Source organism: Ranitomeya variabilis, chromosome 5 (genome assembly GCF_051348905.1).
Source record: "Ranitomeya variabilis isolate aRanVar5 chromosome 5, aRanVar5.hap1, whole genome shotgun sequence".
NCBI lineage: Eukaryota > Metazoa > Chordata > Amphibia > Anura > Dendrobatidae > Ranitomeya > Ranitomeya variabilis.
This window is the reverse complement of record NC_135236.1, coordinates 265,401,263-265,416,892: the sequence shown is the minus strand read 5'-3', so window position 1 is coordinate 265,416,892 and position 15,630 is coordinate 265,401,263. Positions and strand designations below refer to the sequence as shown.

The following is a 15,630-nucleotide window of genomic DNA, read 5'->3' as shown; positions in this document are numbered from 1 at the left end:
TGCTACTTCTTCCGTATAACACATTAAAAAGTTGCAAAAGTTTTGCACACATAGTTTCATGATAATTTAGTGGCTTGGCACTTTCACATCAGTTTTGGGCAGTTCTGCCAAAATGGGGGGAGCGGGACTGGGCATGGCTCTTGCTGCCATCAGATTCATGAAATTTAGCAGCACTTTTTTTCTCCGGAAATATTACTCCAGTCATCGACTGAAATAACACTTCTGTCGAGGCACACAGAACCACCTGCCACTGATAAAGTGCACCAAATTGATGAAGTGGTGTGCACCTCTTAATGAATTTTCCCATTCTTTTCCAGCACACCCCTCATTAAAAATGGAATATGAAATGTCAGTCTTAAAAGAATTGGGGACCTTGAATGGAGTGGCAGGGTGCATGCTTATCTACCATTAACACTTCTCACTGTGATCAGAATCTCCATTTTAATGATTGAATTGGAGGGTCTCAGTGGTAGTACCACCTACAATCAGACATGTGTGAAAATGTGTTTCTAGCCAAAATCTTAAATAAATGATATGTGAGCCCCTGTTTTCTAGTCTATTCTCGTTCTTGTATTTGTGACAGAAGAAAATATCTATGTCCTAAGAGAGAAAGACATGCAGGGGAGGATGATGGTGTAGTAGGGGGCCCTATGAAATTTGCAGTGAATTATAGAAGAATAAATGTGCCAGAATACTGTTCAAATAAAAATGCCATGTTGTCCCTAAACAATGCTTTCATTAAAACACCAAAATACAATACTCATATATTATACTGCTATACTCTGTTACAAGGAATAGTAGCATTTCAAACCATGATGGGTAATTTAGCTCAACCCTCTAATATCACAGTATAACACACAGGGCCGCCATCAGGGCATTACTGCCCTGACTGGCGTATGGGGCCCGGTGGGAAGAGGGGGCCCGCATCGGGCCCCATCTCATGTGCTCACCGGGCCCCTACCCTACTGCCGCTGCGGCAGTTTAACGCTATTGACGTGCAGGTGCGGGCTCGCGCCCACACATCAATAATTAACAGCCGCCAGCCAATCAGAGGCTGGCAGCTGACGTGAGCCGCAGCGCGCACTTCGCCGGCATCTGACGTCATTGTCAGCCGCCAGCGAGTGCGCGCTTCCCCTGCGTGGAGGGAGGGAGCTTCGCTGCCCGCCGCAGGAGCGCGACCAGGTAAGAATACCTCGTGTTTTGTTTATTTTTGAGAGCTGCGATCCAGGGGGCCCCGGGGCAGAATGCTGGACATGCTGGGGAGAATGCTGGACACGCTGGGGGCAGAAATGCTGGAGACAGTGGGGGCAGAAATGCTGGGCACACTGGGGGCAGAATGCTGGACACACGGGGCAGAATGCTGGAGACACTGGGGGCAGAATGCTGGACACGCTGGGGGCAGAATGCTGGACACGCTGGGGGCAGAATGCTGGACACGCTGGGGGCAGAATGCTGGACACGCTGGGGACAGAAATGCTGGACACGCTGGGGGCGGAATGCTGGAGACACTGTGGCAGAAATGCTGGAGACACTGGGGGCAGAATGCTGGAGACACTGGGGGCAGAACGCTGGACACACAGAGGCAGAATGCTGGACACACTGGGGGCAGAATGCTGGACACACTGAGGGCAATATACTGGACACACTGGGGGCAGGATGCTGGACACACTGGGGGCAGAAATGCTGCAGACACTGGGGGAAGAATGCTGGAGACACTGGGGGCAGAATGCTGGACACACGAGGGCAGAATGCTGGACCCACTGGGGCAGAATGCTGGACACACTGGGAGCAATATGCTGGACACACTGGGGGCAGGATGCTGGACACACTGGGGGCAGAATGCTGGACACACAGGGGCAGAATGCTGGACACACTGGGGGCAATATGCTGCACATGCTGGGGCAGAATGCTGGACACGCTGGGGGCAGAATGCTGGACATGCTGGGGGCAGAATGGTAGAGACACTGGGGGCAGAATGGTGGAGACACTGGGGGCAGGACTGGAGACATAGGGGGCAGAATGGAGATACAGGGCAGAATGGAGATAAGGGGCAGAATGAAGACACAGGACAGAATGAAAGACATGGGGGCATAATTAGAGACACTGAGGGCAAGATTGGAGACAGATCGTCCAGGATCATGGGGCAGGAAGGATACGATGGAGACAGATGGGGCAGGATGGGGAGATCATATGGGGCAGAATGGATACTCATGAGGGCAGGATGGGAGAACATATGGCTGGAGCCAAGAATAAGATACACGGGGCCAGGATGGGGAATATTATTACCATAGGAGCTAATTAAGGGATATTATTACTGCAGTAACGTATTTATTTTATTTTTTGAGGATACTGTTTAAATAGGGGGGCGGTCCTGTTACTGTGTAGAGTGATACTATGTCGCCTTTTTTTCTTCATGTGGTGTAATGTAGAAGTTGGGAAAAATGAAGTAAAGTGTTCTGCAAGCGGAGCTCGAGATAACTGTGTTATTTCCTGTAGAGACAAGTCCTGGCTGGAAGAAGTGATGGCGGTCTGTGCTGGATGAAAGTTGAAAGATGAAGGACTTCACCTAGAGACGTCACTGGTGAGTCAGTGTGTTACCTATACATTGACTCTATACACTGTATACTATATACAGAGCTCCTGTGTATAATGTCACCAGTGATCACTATTACCTGTACACAGACACTGCATACTAAGTACAGATCTCCTGTGTATAATGGCAATTATGGTGATAGTATTGCGGGTTTTTTATTACTGATCAGTATTGTAGTATTCAGTCACTATGTGGTGGTAATATGTGGTCTGGACATGGTGTTGCGGAATTTGTCCCTTGTATGTGCTATTTGGCCCCTTTGTGGTGGTAATATGTGGTCTGGTCATGGTGCCGTGGTATTTGTTCCTTGTATGTGATATTATTCGGTCACTGGTCTGTCATGGTTCCCAATGGCAAGGGAACGTAAGAAACATATAAGTAACGAACGAGCTCTCGGGTGATGGAAACTCGAGTTGACCGTGAGCTAAATCTACCACACAACTAACAGTAGCCAGGGAGCATACCTACGGCTTCCTATATGCCACGCGCCAGCCGGAGGACTAACTACGCCTGGTAGAGGAAGAAACAGACCTGGCTTACCTCTAGGGAAATACCCCAAAAGATGATAGCAGCCCCCCACATGTAATAACGGTGAATTAAGAGGAAAAGACATACACAGTATGAAAGTAGATTTAGCAAAGAGAGGTCCACTTACTAGATAGCAGAAGGATACAAAAGAGGACTTCACGGTCAACTGAAAACCCTTTCAAAAAACCATCCTGAAATTACTTTAAGACTCCTGTGTCAACTCATGACACAGGAGTGGCAATTTCAGCCCGCAAGAGCTTCCAGCTACAGAGAATTACAAAACTGCAAACTGGACTAAAGATACAAAACAAAAGGACAAAGTCCACTTAGCTGATCAGCAGACTAGTAGCAGGAACATGCAACCGAAGGCTCTGGTTACAATGATGACCGGCAAGGAAATGACTGGAGAGCAAGGCTAAATAGGAAACTCCCAAACGCTGATGGAAGCAGGTGAACAGAAGCAGCAAAGTGCAAACAAGTCACCAGTACCACCAGCAACCACCAGGGGAGCCCAAAAAGCGGATACACAACAGTACCCTCCCCTTAAGGAGGGGGCACCGAACCCTCACAAGAACCGCCAGGGCGATCTGGATGAGCCCTATGAAAGGCACGAACCAAATCCGAGGCATGAACATCAGAGGCAGTTACCCAAGAATTATCTTCCTGACCATAGCCCTTCCATTTAACCAGATATTGAAGTCTCCGTCTGGAAATACGGGAGTCCAAGATCTTTTCCACCATGTACTCCAATTCACCCTCCACCAGCACAGGAGCAGGAGGTTCAGTAGAAGGAACCACCGGTACCTCATATCTCCGCAACAGCGACCGATGGAACACATTATGGATAGCGAAAGATGCCGGGAGGTCCAAACGAAAGGAGACAGGGTTAAGAATCTCCAAAATCCTATAAGGACCGATGAACCGAGGTTTAAATTTAGGAGAAGAAACCCTCATAGGGACAAAACGGGAAGACAACCACACCAAGTCCCCAACACGAAGGTGGGGGCCAACACGACGACGGCGGTTAGCAAACTGCTGAGTCCTCTCCTGGGACAATTCCAAATTATCCACCACTTGTCCCCAAATCTGATGCAACCGATCCACTACCGCATCCACTCCAGGACAATCCGAAGATTCAACCTGACCAGATGAAAAACGCGGATGAAACCTTGAATTGCAAAAGAAAGGAGAAACCAAAGTGGCAGAACTAGCCCGATTATTAAGAGCAAACTCCGCCAACGGCAGAAAGGCAACCCAATCATCCTGATCCGCAGACACAAAACACCTCAAATAAGTCTCCAAAGTTTGATTAGTTCGTTCCGTCTGGCCATTGGTCTGAGGATGGAATGCAGACGAAAAAGACAAATCAATGCCCAACCTGGCACAGACTGCCCGCCAAAATCTAGACACGAACTGGGTACCCCTGTCAGAAACGATGTTTTCCGGAATACCATGCAGGCGAACCACATTTTGAAAAAACAGAGGGACCAACTCAGATGAGGAAGGCAACTTAGGCAATGGCACCAAATGAACCATTTTAGAAAAACGGTCACACACCACCCAGATGACAGACATCTTCTGAGAAACAGGGAGGTCCGAGATAAAGTCCATCGAGATGTGCGTCCAAGGCCTCTTCGGAATAGGCAAGGGCAACAACAACCCACTAGCCCTAGAACAACAAGGCTTGGCCCGAGCACACACATCGCAAGACTGCACAAAAACACGCACATCTCGAGACAGGGAAGGCCACCAGAAGGATCTAGCCACCAAATCTCTGGTGCCAAAAATTCCCGGATGACCTGCCAGAGTAGAAGAATGAACTTCCGAGATGACTCTAGTGGTCCACTCGTCAGGAACAAACAGTCTACCAGACGGACAACGATCAGGTCTATCCGCCTGAAATTCTTGCAAAGCACGTCGCAAATCAGGAGAGACAGCAGACAAAACCACTCCATCCTTAAGGACACCAGCAGGTTCAGAATTCCCAGGAGAGTCAGGCTCAAAACTCCTAGAAAGAGCATCTGCCTTCACATTCCTAGAACCCGGTTAGTACGAGACCACAAAATTAAACCGGGAAAAGAACAACGACCAACGTGCCTGTCTAGGATTCAGGCGCCTGGCAGACTCCAAATAAATTAAATTCTTGTGATCAGTCAAAACTACCACCTGATGTTTGGCACCCTCAAGCCAATGACGCCACTCCTCAAATGCCCACTTCATGGCCAAAAGCTCCCGATTACCAACATCATAGTTTCGCTCGGCGGCCGAAAATTTACGCGAAAAGAACGCACAAGGTCTCATCACTGAGCAGTCGGGACTTTTCTGCGACAAAACCGCCCCCGCTCCAATCTCGGAAGCATCGACCTCAACCTGAAAGGGAAGGGAAACATCAGGCTGGCGCAACACAGGGGCAGACAAAAAGCGGCGCTTAAGCTCCCGAAAGGCCTCCACAGCAGCAGGGGACCAATTGGCAACATCAGCACCCTTTTTAGTCAAATCCGTCAGAGGTTTAGCAACGCCAGAAAAACCAGCTATAAATCGACGATAAAAATTAGCAAAGCCCAAGAATTTCTGGAGACTCTTCAGAGAAGTAGGCTGCGTCCAGTCGTAAATAGCCCGAACCTTGACAGGGTCCATCTCAATAGAAGAAGGGGAAAAAATGTACCCCAAAAAGGAAATTTTTTGAACCCCAAAAACACACTTAGAACCCTTTACACACAAAGAATTCTCCCGCAAAACCTGAAAAACCCTCCTGACCTGCTGAACATGAGACTCCCAGTCATCAGAAAAAATCAAAATATCATCCAAGTACACTATCATAAATTTATCCAAATATTCACGGAAAATATCATGCATTAAGGACTGAAAGACAGAAGGTGCATTAGAAAGGCCGAAAGGCATTACCAAATACTCAAAATGGCCCTCAGGCGTATTAAATGCGGTTTTCCACTCATCCCCCTGCTTAATTCGCACCAAATTATACGCCCCACGAAGATCAATCTTAGAGAACCACTTAGCCCCCCTTATGCGAGCAAACAAATCAGTCAGCAAAGGCAACGGATACTGATATTTGACTGTAATCTTATTCAGGAGTCGATAATCAATACAAGGCCTCAGAGAGCCATCCTTTTTAGAGACAAAGAAAAAACCGGCTCCTAAAGGTGATGAAGAAGGACGAATATGTCCCTTTTCCAGGGACTCCTTAATATACTCGTGCATAGCAGCATGTTCAGGTACAGATAGGTTAAACAAACGACCCTTTGGAAATTTACTGCCAGGAATCAGATCTATGGCGCAATCACAATCCCTGTGAGGAGGGAGTGAACCAATCTTAGGCTCTTCAAAAATATCACGATAATCAGACAAAAATGCCGGAATCTCAGATGGAATAGATGACGAAATGGGCACCATAGGAGTGTCCCCATGAGCCCCCCGACATCCCCAGCTTAACACAGACATAGCTTTCCAGTCAAGGACTGGGTTATGAGACTGTAACCATGGTAATCCAAGCACCAAAACATCATGTAAATTGTACAACACAAGGAAGCGAATCACCTCCTGATGGTCTGGAGTCATACGCATAGTCACTTGCGTCCAGAACTGTGGTTTATTACAAGCCAAAGGTGTAGAATCAATACCCTTCAGAGGTATAGGGACTTCCAGAGGCTCTAAATCAAACCCACAGCGCCTGGCGAAGGACCAGTCCATAAGACTCAGAGCGGCGCCAGAGTCCACATAGGCATCCACGGTAATAACTGATAATGAACAAATCAAGGTTACAGACAAAATAAATTTGGACTGTAAAGTGCCAATTGAAATAGACTTGTCAACCTTCCTAGTACGTTTAGAGCATGCCGATATAACATGAGCAGAATCACCACTATAGAAGCATAACCCATTTTTACGCCTATAATTCTGCCGCTCGCTTCTGGACATAATTCTGTCACATTGCATTTTCTCTGGCGTCTCTTCAGAAGATACCGCCAAATGGTGCACGGGTTTGCGCTCCCGCAAACGCCGATCAATCTGAATTGCCATTGTCATGGACTCATTCAGACCTGTAGGCGCAGGGAACCCGACCATAACATCTTTAACGGCATCAGAAAGGCCCTCTTTGAAATTTGCCGCTAAGGCGCACTCATTCCACTGAGTAAGCACAGACCATTCACGAAATTTTTGGCAGTATATCTCGGCTTCATCTTGCCCTTGAGATAGGGCTATCAAAGCTTTTTCAGCTTGAATCTCCAAATTAGGTTCCTCATAAAGCAACCCTAAAGCCAGGAAAAACGCATCCACATTGAGCAACGCAGGATCCCCTGGTGCCAATGAAAATGCCCAATTTTGAGGGTCACCTCGCAGCAAAGAAATTACAATCTTAACCTGCTGGACAGGATCTCCTGAGGAGTGAGGTCTGAGAGAAAGGAATAATTTACAATTATATTTGAAATTCAGAAACCGAGATCTATCTCCGGAAAACACCTCTGGTGTAGGGATTTTAGGTTCAGAAATAGGAGTATGCATAACAAAATCTTGTAAATTTTGAACCTTCGTAGCAAGATTATTTAAACCTGCAGCCAAACTCTGAGGATCCATCTTTAAACAGGTGAGCTCAGAGCCATTCAAGGATTATAAGGAGAGAAAGGCAAAGGCAGTAATTAGAGCTGAAATACAACTGATCCAACTATGAAGCAAGCATAGGGAAAAAGAAAAAAAAAATAAATTTACAGACTTCCTTTTTCTCTCCTTTCTTCTGCCAATAAGTTTAACACGTGGCCGGTCATACTGTCATGGTTCCCAATGGCAAGGGAACGTAAGAAACATATAAGTAACGAACGAGCTCTCGGGTGATTGAAACTCGAGTTGACCGTGAGCTAAATCTACCACACAACTAACAGTAGCCAGGGAGCATACCTACGGCTTCCTATATGCCACGCGCCAGCCGGAGGACTAATTACGCCTGGTAGAGGAAGAAACAGACCTGGCTTACCTCTAGGGAAATACCCCAAAAGATGATAGCAGCCCCCCACATGTAATAACGGTGAATTAAGAGGAAAAGACATACACAGTATGAAAGTAGATTTAGCAAAGAGAGGTCCACTTACTAGATAGCAGAAGGATACAAAAGAGGACTTCACGGTCAACTGAAAACCCTTTCAAAAAACCATCCTGAAATTACTTTAAGACTCCTGTGTCAACTCATGACACAGGAGTGGCAATTTCAGCCCGCAAGAGCTTCCAGCTACAGAGAATTACAAAACTGCAAACTGGACTAAAGATACAAAACAAAAGGACAAAGTCCACTTAGCTGATCAGCAGACTAGTAGCAGGAACATGCAACCGAAGGCTCTGGTTACAATGATGACTGGCAAGGAAATGACTGGAGAGCAAGGCTAAATAGGAAACTCCCAAACGCTGATGGAAGCAGGTGAACAGAAGCAGCAAAGTGCAAACAAGTCACCAGTACCACCAGCAACCACCAGGGGAGCCCAAAAAGCGGATACACAACACTGGTCGTAATATGTGGTCTGGTCATGGTGCGGTAGTATTTGTTCCTTGTATGTGATATTATTCGGTCACTGTTGGTAATATGTGGTCTGGACATGGTGCGGTGGTATTTGTCTCTTGTATGTGTTATTTGGTCACTATGTGGTAGTAATATGTGGTCTGGACATGGTGTAGCAGTATTTGTTCCTTGTATGTGGTATAATTGGTCATTTTAAAAATTGAAAAATAAATAAAAATATACCTAAATTGTATTGCATATTTTAACAAATAGTTAGTAGGTTACAGCAGAGTAGGCCCCGGCCAAAAGTGTCTACTGTGTTATCGTGGTGGCTTAAAAAATCTTTTTGCCAACACAATATCTGCCGGCTATATGTGTGATCTGGTGATGGGAACTGTTAATGTGTGATAGGTGAGAAGTGGAGTTTTTCCAAGAGAGAGCTGTGGGACTGTGGACAGTTCGAGGGGTGGAGAGTGTAGGTGGGGCTGGGGTGGAGCCTGGGCGGAGTCTCAAGGGGGCCCCAAAAAATTTGCCAGTATGGGGCCCTGAAATTTCTAGTGGCAGCCCTGATAACACAGACAACAAGCATTCTACATCCCCTGGAATGAAAAAATAACATTGGAATATTAAATAATATCTATAGCAAATACAACAAACTTATTGGATTTAATCACACATTTTGGTCTTTTTGTCGACTAAAGAATAGTGGAGTTCATGGGGCAAAATTCTAGTGCCCTCTACAGTTAGAATCTAGAGTAAATGCCACAGTAAAGCCCTTTGATTTGGCTGCTTTAAAGGTAAGGTACCGCGTTTGTAGATCATTAATTAATCAATGTAATGTAGCATAACATGCTGTTATAACCAAGATTTGAATGCATGTAAAACAGATTTTGTGTGTTATACCAGTAGAAAGAAGGAACTGGGGGCTGACATCTTGGTTTCACAGCAGTAGCACGACACTAGCAGTGTCATTTTACGGCACCCCATGGACATAGGAGATAATAGACCAGCGCTGACCCTATCTATAACATTGGAGAAGCATTAGCAGTGAGCTGGGCATGCCTGTGTGGGCTGTACAACTCACTGCTGTAGGTGTGACTGGCCACCATTGTACTATAGCCCAGTGCTATCTGCCGAACTCCACTCTCTATCGCTGCAGGACAGAAGCGCTGACTGGAGCCGGAGAGTGGGGAGTGCGGGTGATTTATCTCCCTGCTCCTCTGTCTGTACTTCAGGCACTGCACGTTCTGAGCAGACATCCTCTGCTCTCACATGCTGCCCTCCCTGGGTGCTTCTCCTGCTATGTCTCCGCCTCCCCTCTTGCACACAGTCCCAGTGATCTCCGGTAAGCTGCATTCTCTCCCCCCCGTGTCGCTCTCTCTCCTCTCCCCCCTGCATTCTCTCCCCGTGTCCTTCTCCCTCCTCTCCCACCTGCATTCTCTGCCCCCTGTCACTCTCCCTCCTCTCCCCCCTGCATTCTCTCCCCCCGTGTCACTCTCCTTCCTCTCCCCCCTGCATTCTCTCCCCGTGTGGGGGGGTCTCTATGCGTGTGTGCAAGCATCGTCCGATGGGACTACAAGTCCCATCGGACGATGCCTGCTACACTGACAGTGATTGACACATTAGCCAATGATGGGACAGTAATAGTCCCATCATCCGGCTAATGTGTTGAATGAAAAAAAAAAAAAAAAATTACTCCATACATGCATGCTACATACATGCTGCATACATGCTACATACATCCATACATGCTACATACATGCTACATACATCCATACATGCTACATACATGCTACATACATGCTACATACATACATACTGCATACATACTACATACATACATCCATACATACTACATACATGCTACATACATGCTACATACATACATACATGCTACATACATGCTACATACATACATACTCCATAGATACATACTGCATACATACATACATACTACATACATGCTACATACATGCTACATACATACATTACATACATACTCCATACATACATACTACATACAATACATTCATACATTACATACAATACATACATATAGACATACAGTACATTAAACATAGATTACATTTTCACCATTACTTGTCATTTTGTTTTCCGAAGCCAGTGTCATCTGTAAAAAATATGAAAAAAACAAACAACCAATATACTCCCTGTCCGCAGAAATCCACGAGTGTCCCACGACGATCTCCCATGGAGAGCAGCAGCATCAGATAATGCGACTGCTCTCCAGGGGCTCCAGGAACACAATGACGGCAGGAAGGTATCCTTCCACCATTGTATTCCTCCGCCGCTGTAAAAAAGAAGTCCCTAGTCTCACTTTATGGCATTGCTGGGTGAGACATTTTCCCACGCAGCTTTTTGCCATAAAGTAAGACTTTGAACCTTAGTAACCTCAGTGATGCACTGCAGGAGCCATTGTCTCCTGTCAGTGTGTCACTGAGGGTCCTATAGAGCAGTGACATCACCCGATGTCACTGTTCTATAGGGGAGATCGTCGTGGGACACTCGTTATTAATTGGACTACGGTGGACAGGTAGTATACGATTTATTATTTTACGTTTTTTGCAGGTGCTGAAGTATGGTAAGTAGTGTTGAGCATTCCGATACCGCAAGTATCGGGTATCGGCGGATATTTGCGGTATCGGAATTCCGATACCGAGATCCGATACTTGCCGCGTATCGGATACCGGAATCGGAAGTTCCCTGGATTCAAACTGCACGAATTCAGCCAATGAGGAATGATTACAAGTGTGGGCACATCCTATTCAGCATGGTGGGCATGTAACTACTGGCAAGGCTGTGATTGGCTGCTGAAATGATGTCATGATGCAGTATAAAAAACGCTGCCGCCCTTTCTGGCTCACTCTGCTGTGAATTCAGTTAGGCATAGCACGCTGTGTTCTGACTGAGGGCCAGTTGAGATAGCGATTTCATCCATTGTGCTTTTCCCAGGCTAATTTAGCAACCGCTGTGTGTTCACCTTGCTTTTGCAAAAATAAATAAGCTAAAAAGCCACAGCCAGCTCACCGATCTACGCAGGTGCACGGAACTTCATCTCGGACCAGGATGAGTTAATATGACGATATAGGAAAAGGCGTTCCAGCTCCATAAAATTTCAATGCTTTATTTCTCCATTAAAAGTTGATACGACATAGTAAATCCTTGCCTTTGTGCGAATGTCCTAGTACAGAGTACATGCGACGTGTTTCGATCGTACCCGATCTTAATCAATGCATGGTTTCTCGGAGATTGCGGTGATTGTTATCAAGTGTTCATGGACCAATCCTATGGACAATTCGAGTCACATGATTTTTACCGCAGGTCCTGAACACACAAACTCCACCGCAGCTGCAAGAATTACACCTGACTGCGGTAAGATGACAATAACTGACAGGATATTCCTTACAATAAATACAGATAAAAATACAATAAATAATACAATGAACAATAATGATTAGTGTTGAGCGATATCGTCCGATACTTGAAAGTATCGGTATCGGAAAGTATCGGCCGATACCGGCAAAGTATTGGATCTAATCCGATACCGATACCCGATACCAATACAAGTCAATGGGACTCAAGTATCGGACGGTATCCCTGATGGTTCCCAGGGTCTGAAGGAGAGGAAACTCTCCTTCAGGCCCTGGGATCCATATTAATGTGTAAAAGAAAGAATTAAAATAAAAAATATTGCTATACTCACCTCTCCGACGCAGCCTGGACCTCACCGAGGGAACCGGCAGTGTTCTTTGCTTAAAATGCGCGCGTTTACTTCCTTCCGTGATGTCACGGCTTCTGATTGGTCGCGTGCCGCCCATGTGGCCGCGACGCGACCAATCACAGCAAGCCGTGACGTAATTTTCAGGTCCTCAATGCCTAATTCTAGGCATTCAAGATTTTAAAATTACGTTCCGGCTTGTGATTGGTCGCGTCGCGGTCACATGGGCGACGCGACCAATCACAAGCCGTGACGTCACGGGAGGCAGGAAACGCGCGCATTTTAAAATTACGTCACGGCTTGTGATTGGTTGCGTGCCGCCCTTGTGACCGCGACGCGACCAATCACAGCAAGCCGTGACGTAATTTCAGGTCCTGAATGCAGAATTAGGCATACAGGACCTGAAATTATGTCACGGCTTGCTGTGATTGGTCGCGTCGCGGTCACATGGGCGGCACGCAACCAATCACAAGCCGTGACGTAATTTTAAAATGCGCGCGTTTCCTGCCTCCCAATACGTCACGGCTTGTGATTGGTCGCGTCGCCCATGTGACCGCGACGCGACCAATCACAAGCTGGATCGTAATTTTAAAATCCTGAATGCCTAGAATTAGGCATTGAGGACCTGAAAATTACGTCACGGCTTGCTGTGATTGGTCGCGTCGCGGGCACATGGGCGGCACGCAACCAATCACAAGCCGTGACGTCACGGAAGGAAGTAAACGCGCGCATTTTAAGCAAAGAACGCTGCCGGTTCCCTCGGTAAGGTCCAGGCTGCGTCGGAGAGGTGAGTATAGCAATATTTTTTATTTTAATTCTTTATTTTACACATTAATGTTGTTTCGATACCGATACCCGATACCACAAAAGTATCGGATCTCGGTATCAGAATTCCGATACCCGCAAGTATCGGCCGATACCCGATACTTGCGGTATCGGAATGCTCAACACTAATAATGATACATGATTTCATTTTTTCGATTGAGACCAAATGGATATCTGGTCCGCAGGTTATAGATCCAGAAAGCTTCTCTGGTTAGAAGCTGTCTTTTAACATCTCCACCCCGCTGTGATAAATTAACATGCTCTATGCCCTGGATCGTCATCATAGATGTGTCTCCTGAATGGTACATAGTAAAGTGTTTGGCAACAGCTGATAAATTTCTATTTAGAGTATTATTGCTCCCCAGATCCCTCAAATGCTCCGATATTCTAGTTTTCAGCTTTCTCGTGGTGCATCCTATGTATGCTACATTGCACTTGATACAATCAATTTTGTAAACTACGTTACTTGTATGACAATTAATAAAGTTTTTAATGTGAAAGGTTTTAATTTTATCCTTATCCTGAAACGTGTTTTTTATCAATGCATTCCGACAAGTGCTGCAAGCAGTGACACCACACTTGTAAAAGCCCTTACATTGGAGCCATGTCTTAGATACCGGCTGTGATGAAAAGAAACTGGGTGATAATGAGCTGCCGATAGTTGGCGCTCTTCTAGCCACAACATTAAGTCCATCTTTAAGGATTTCTGAGAGCAAATCATCTTCCTGCAATATGGGTAACCTTTTTAAAATTATGTTTTTAATTTCGTTGAACTGAGTACTGTATTGGAAACAAACATAAGGTTTTTTCCTCCTTACTTCTTTCACTCTTTTATTTTCTCTGTCTGGTATTAGGAGGCTATCTCTTGGTTTATTGTCAACTATTTTCTGTGCCCTATTTAGGGTCCAATTGGGATACTCTCTTTCTTTTAGCCTTACTTTTAGGCGACCAAACTCCTCATTTCTCAGCGTTTCTCTGCTGCAATTTCTTTTGAGCCGCGTGTATTCTCCAACAGGAATTGATTTAACGGTATGTTTGGGGTGGCTACTAGTGTTGAGCGATACCGTCCGATACTTGAAAGTATCGGTATCGGAAAGTATCGGCCGATACCGGCAAAGTATCGGATCCAATCCGATACCGATACCCGATACCAATACAAGTCAATGGGACTCAAGTATCGGACGGTATTCCTGATGGTTCCCAGGGTCTGAAGGAGAGGAAACTCTCCTTCAGGCCCTGGGATCCATATAAATGTGTAAAAGAAAGAATTAAAATAAAAAATATCGCTATACTCACCCTCCGACGCAGCCTGGACCTCAGCGAGGGAACCGGCAGCCTTGTTTGTTTAAAATTCGCGCTTTTACTTGGTTAGTGAAGTCCCGGCTTGTGATTGGTCAGGGCGGCCATGTTGCCGGGACGCGGACCAATCACAGCAAGCCGTGATGAAATTACGTCACGGCTTGCTGTGATTGGTCCGCGTCCCGGCAACATGGCCGCCATTAACCAATCACAAGCCGGGACGTCACGGGAGGCTGGACACGCGCCCATTTTAAAATGGGCGCGTGTCCAGCCTCCCGTGACGTCCCGGCTTGTGATTGGTTGACCGCGGCGCAACCAATCACAAGCCGGGAGGCTGGACACGCGCGCATTTTAAAATTTTAAAATGGGCGCGTGTCCAGCCTCCCGTGACGTCCCGGCTTGTGATTGGTTGCGCCGCGGTCAACCAATCACAAGCCGGGAGGCTGGACACGCGCGCATTTTAAAATTTTAAAATGGGCGCGTGTCCAGCCTCCCGGCTTGTGATTGGTTGACCGCGGCGCAACCAATCACAAGCCGGGACGTCACGGGAGGCTGGACACGCGCCCATTTTAAAATGCGCGCGTGTCCAGCCTCCCGTGACGTCACGGCTTGTGATTGGTTAATGGCGGCCATGTTGCCGGGACGCGGACCAATCACAAAGCCGGGACGTAATTTTAAAATCCTTAAGGACCTGAAATTACGTCACGGCTTGCTGTGATTGGTTGCGTCTCCCATGTGACTGCGACGCAACCAATCACAACGCCGGAACGTAATTTTAAAATCCTGAAGGACCTGAAATTACGTCACGGCTTGCTGTGATTGGTTGCGTCCCGGTCACATGGGCGGCACGCAACCAATCACAAGCCGGGACTCACGTAAAGGAAAGAAAAGCGCGAATTTTAAACAAAGAACGCTGCCGCTTCCCTCGGTAAGGTGCAGGCTGCGTCGGAGAGGTGAGTATAGCAATATTTTTTATTTTAATTCTCTCTTTTACACATTTTTACATTAATGTTGTTTCGATACCGATACCCGATATCACAAAAATATCGGATCTCGGTATCGGAATTCCGATACAGCAAGTATCGGCCGATACCCGATACTTGCAGTATCGGAATGCTCAACACTAGTGGCTACTCCTTGCAT

General features: G+C 46.5%; 1 protein-coding gene across 2 annotated transcripts in view; it reads right to left on the bottom strand.

The window, feature by feature from the left end:
* The window catches only part of SLC28A2 (solute carrier family 28 member 2), a 144,856-nt gene that overhangs the window by 10,032 nt on the left and 119,194 nt on the right, over positions 1 to 15,630 (bottom strand). The window lies entirely within an intron of this gene.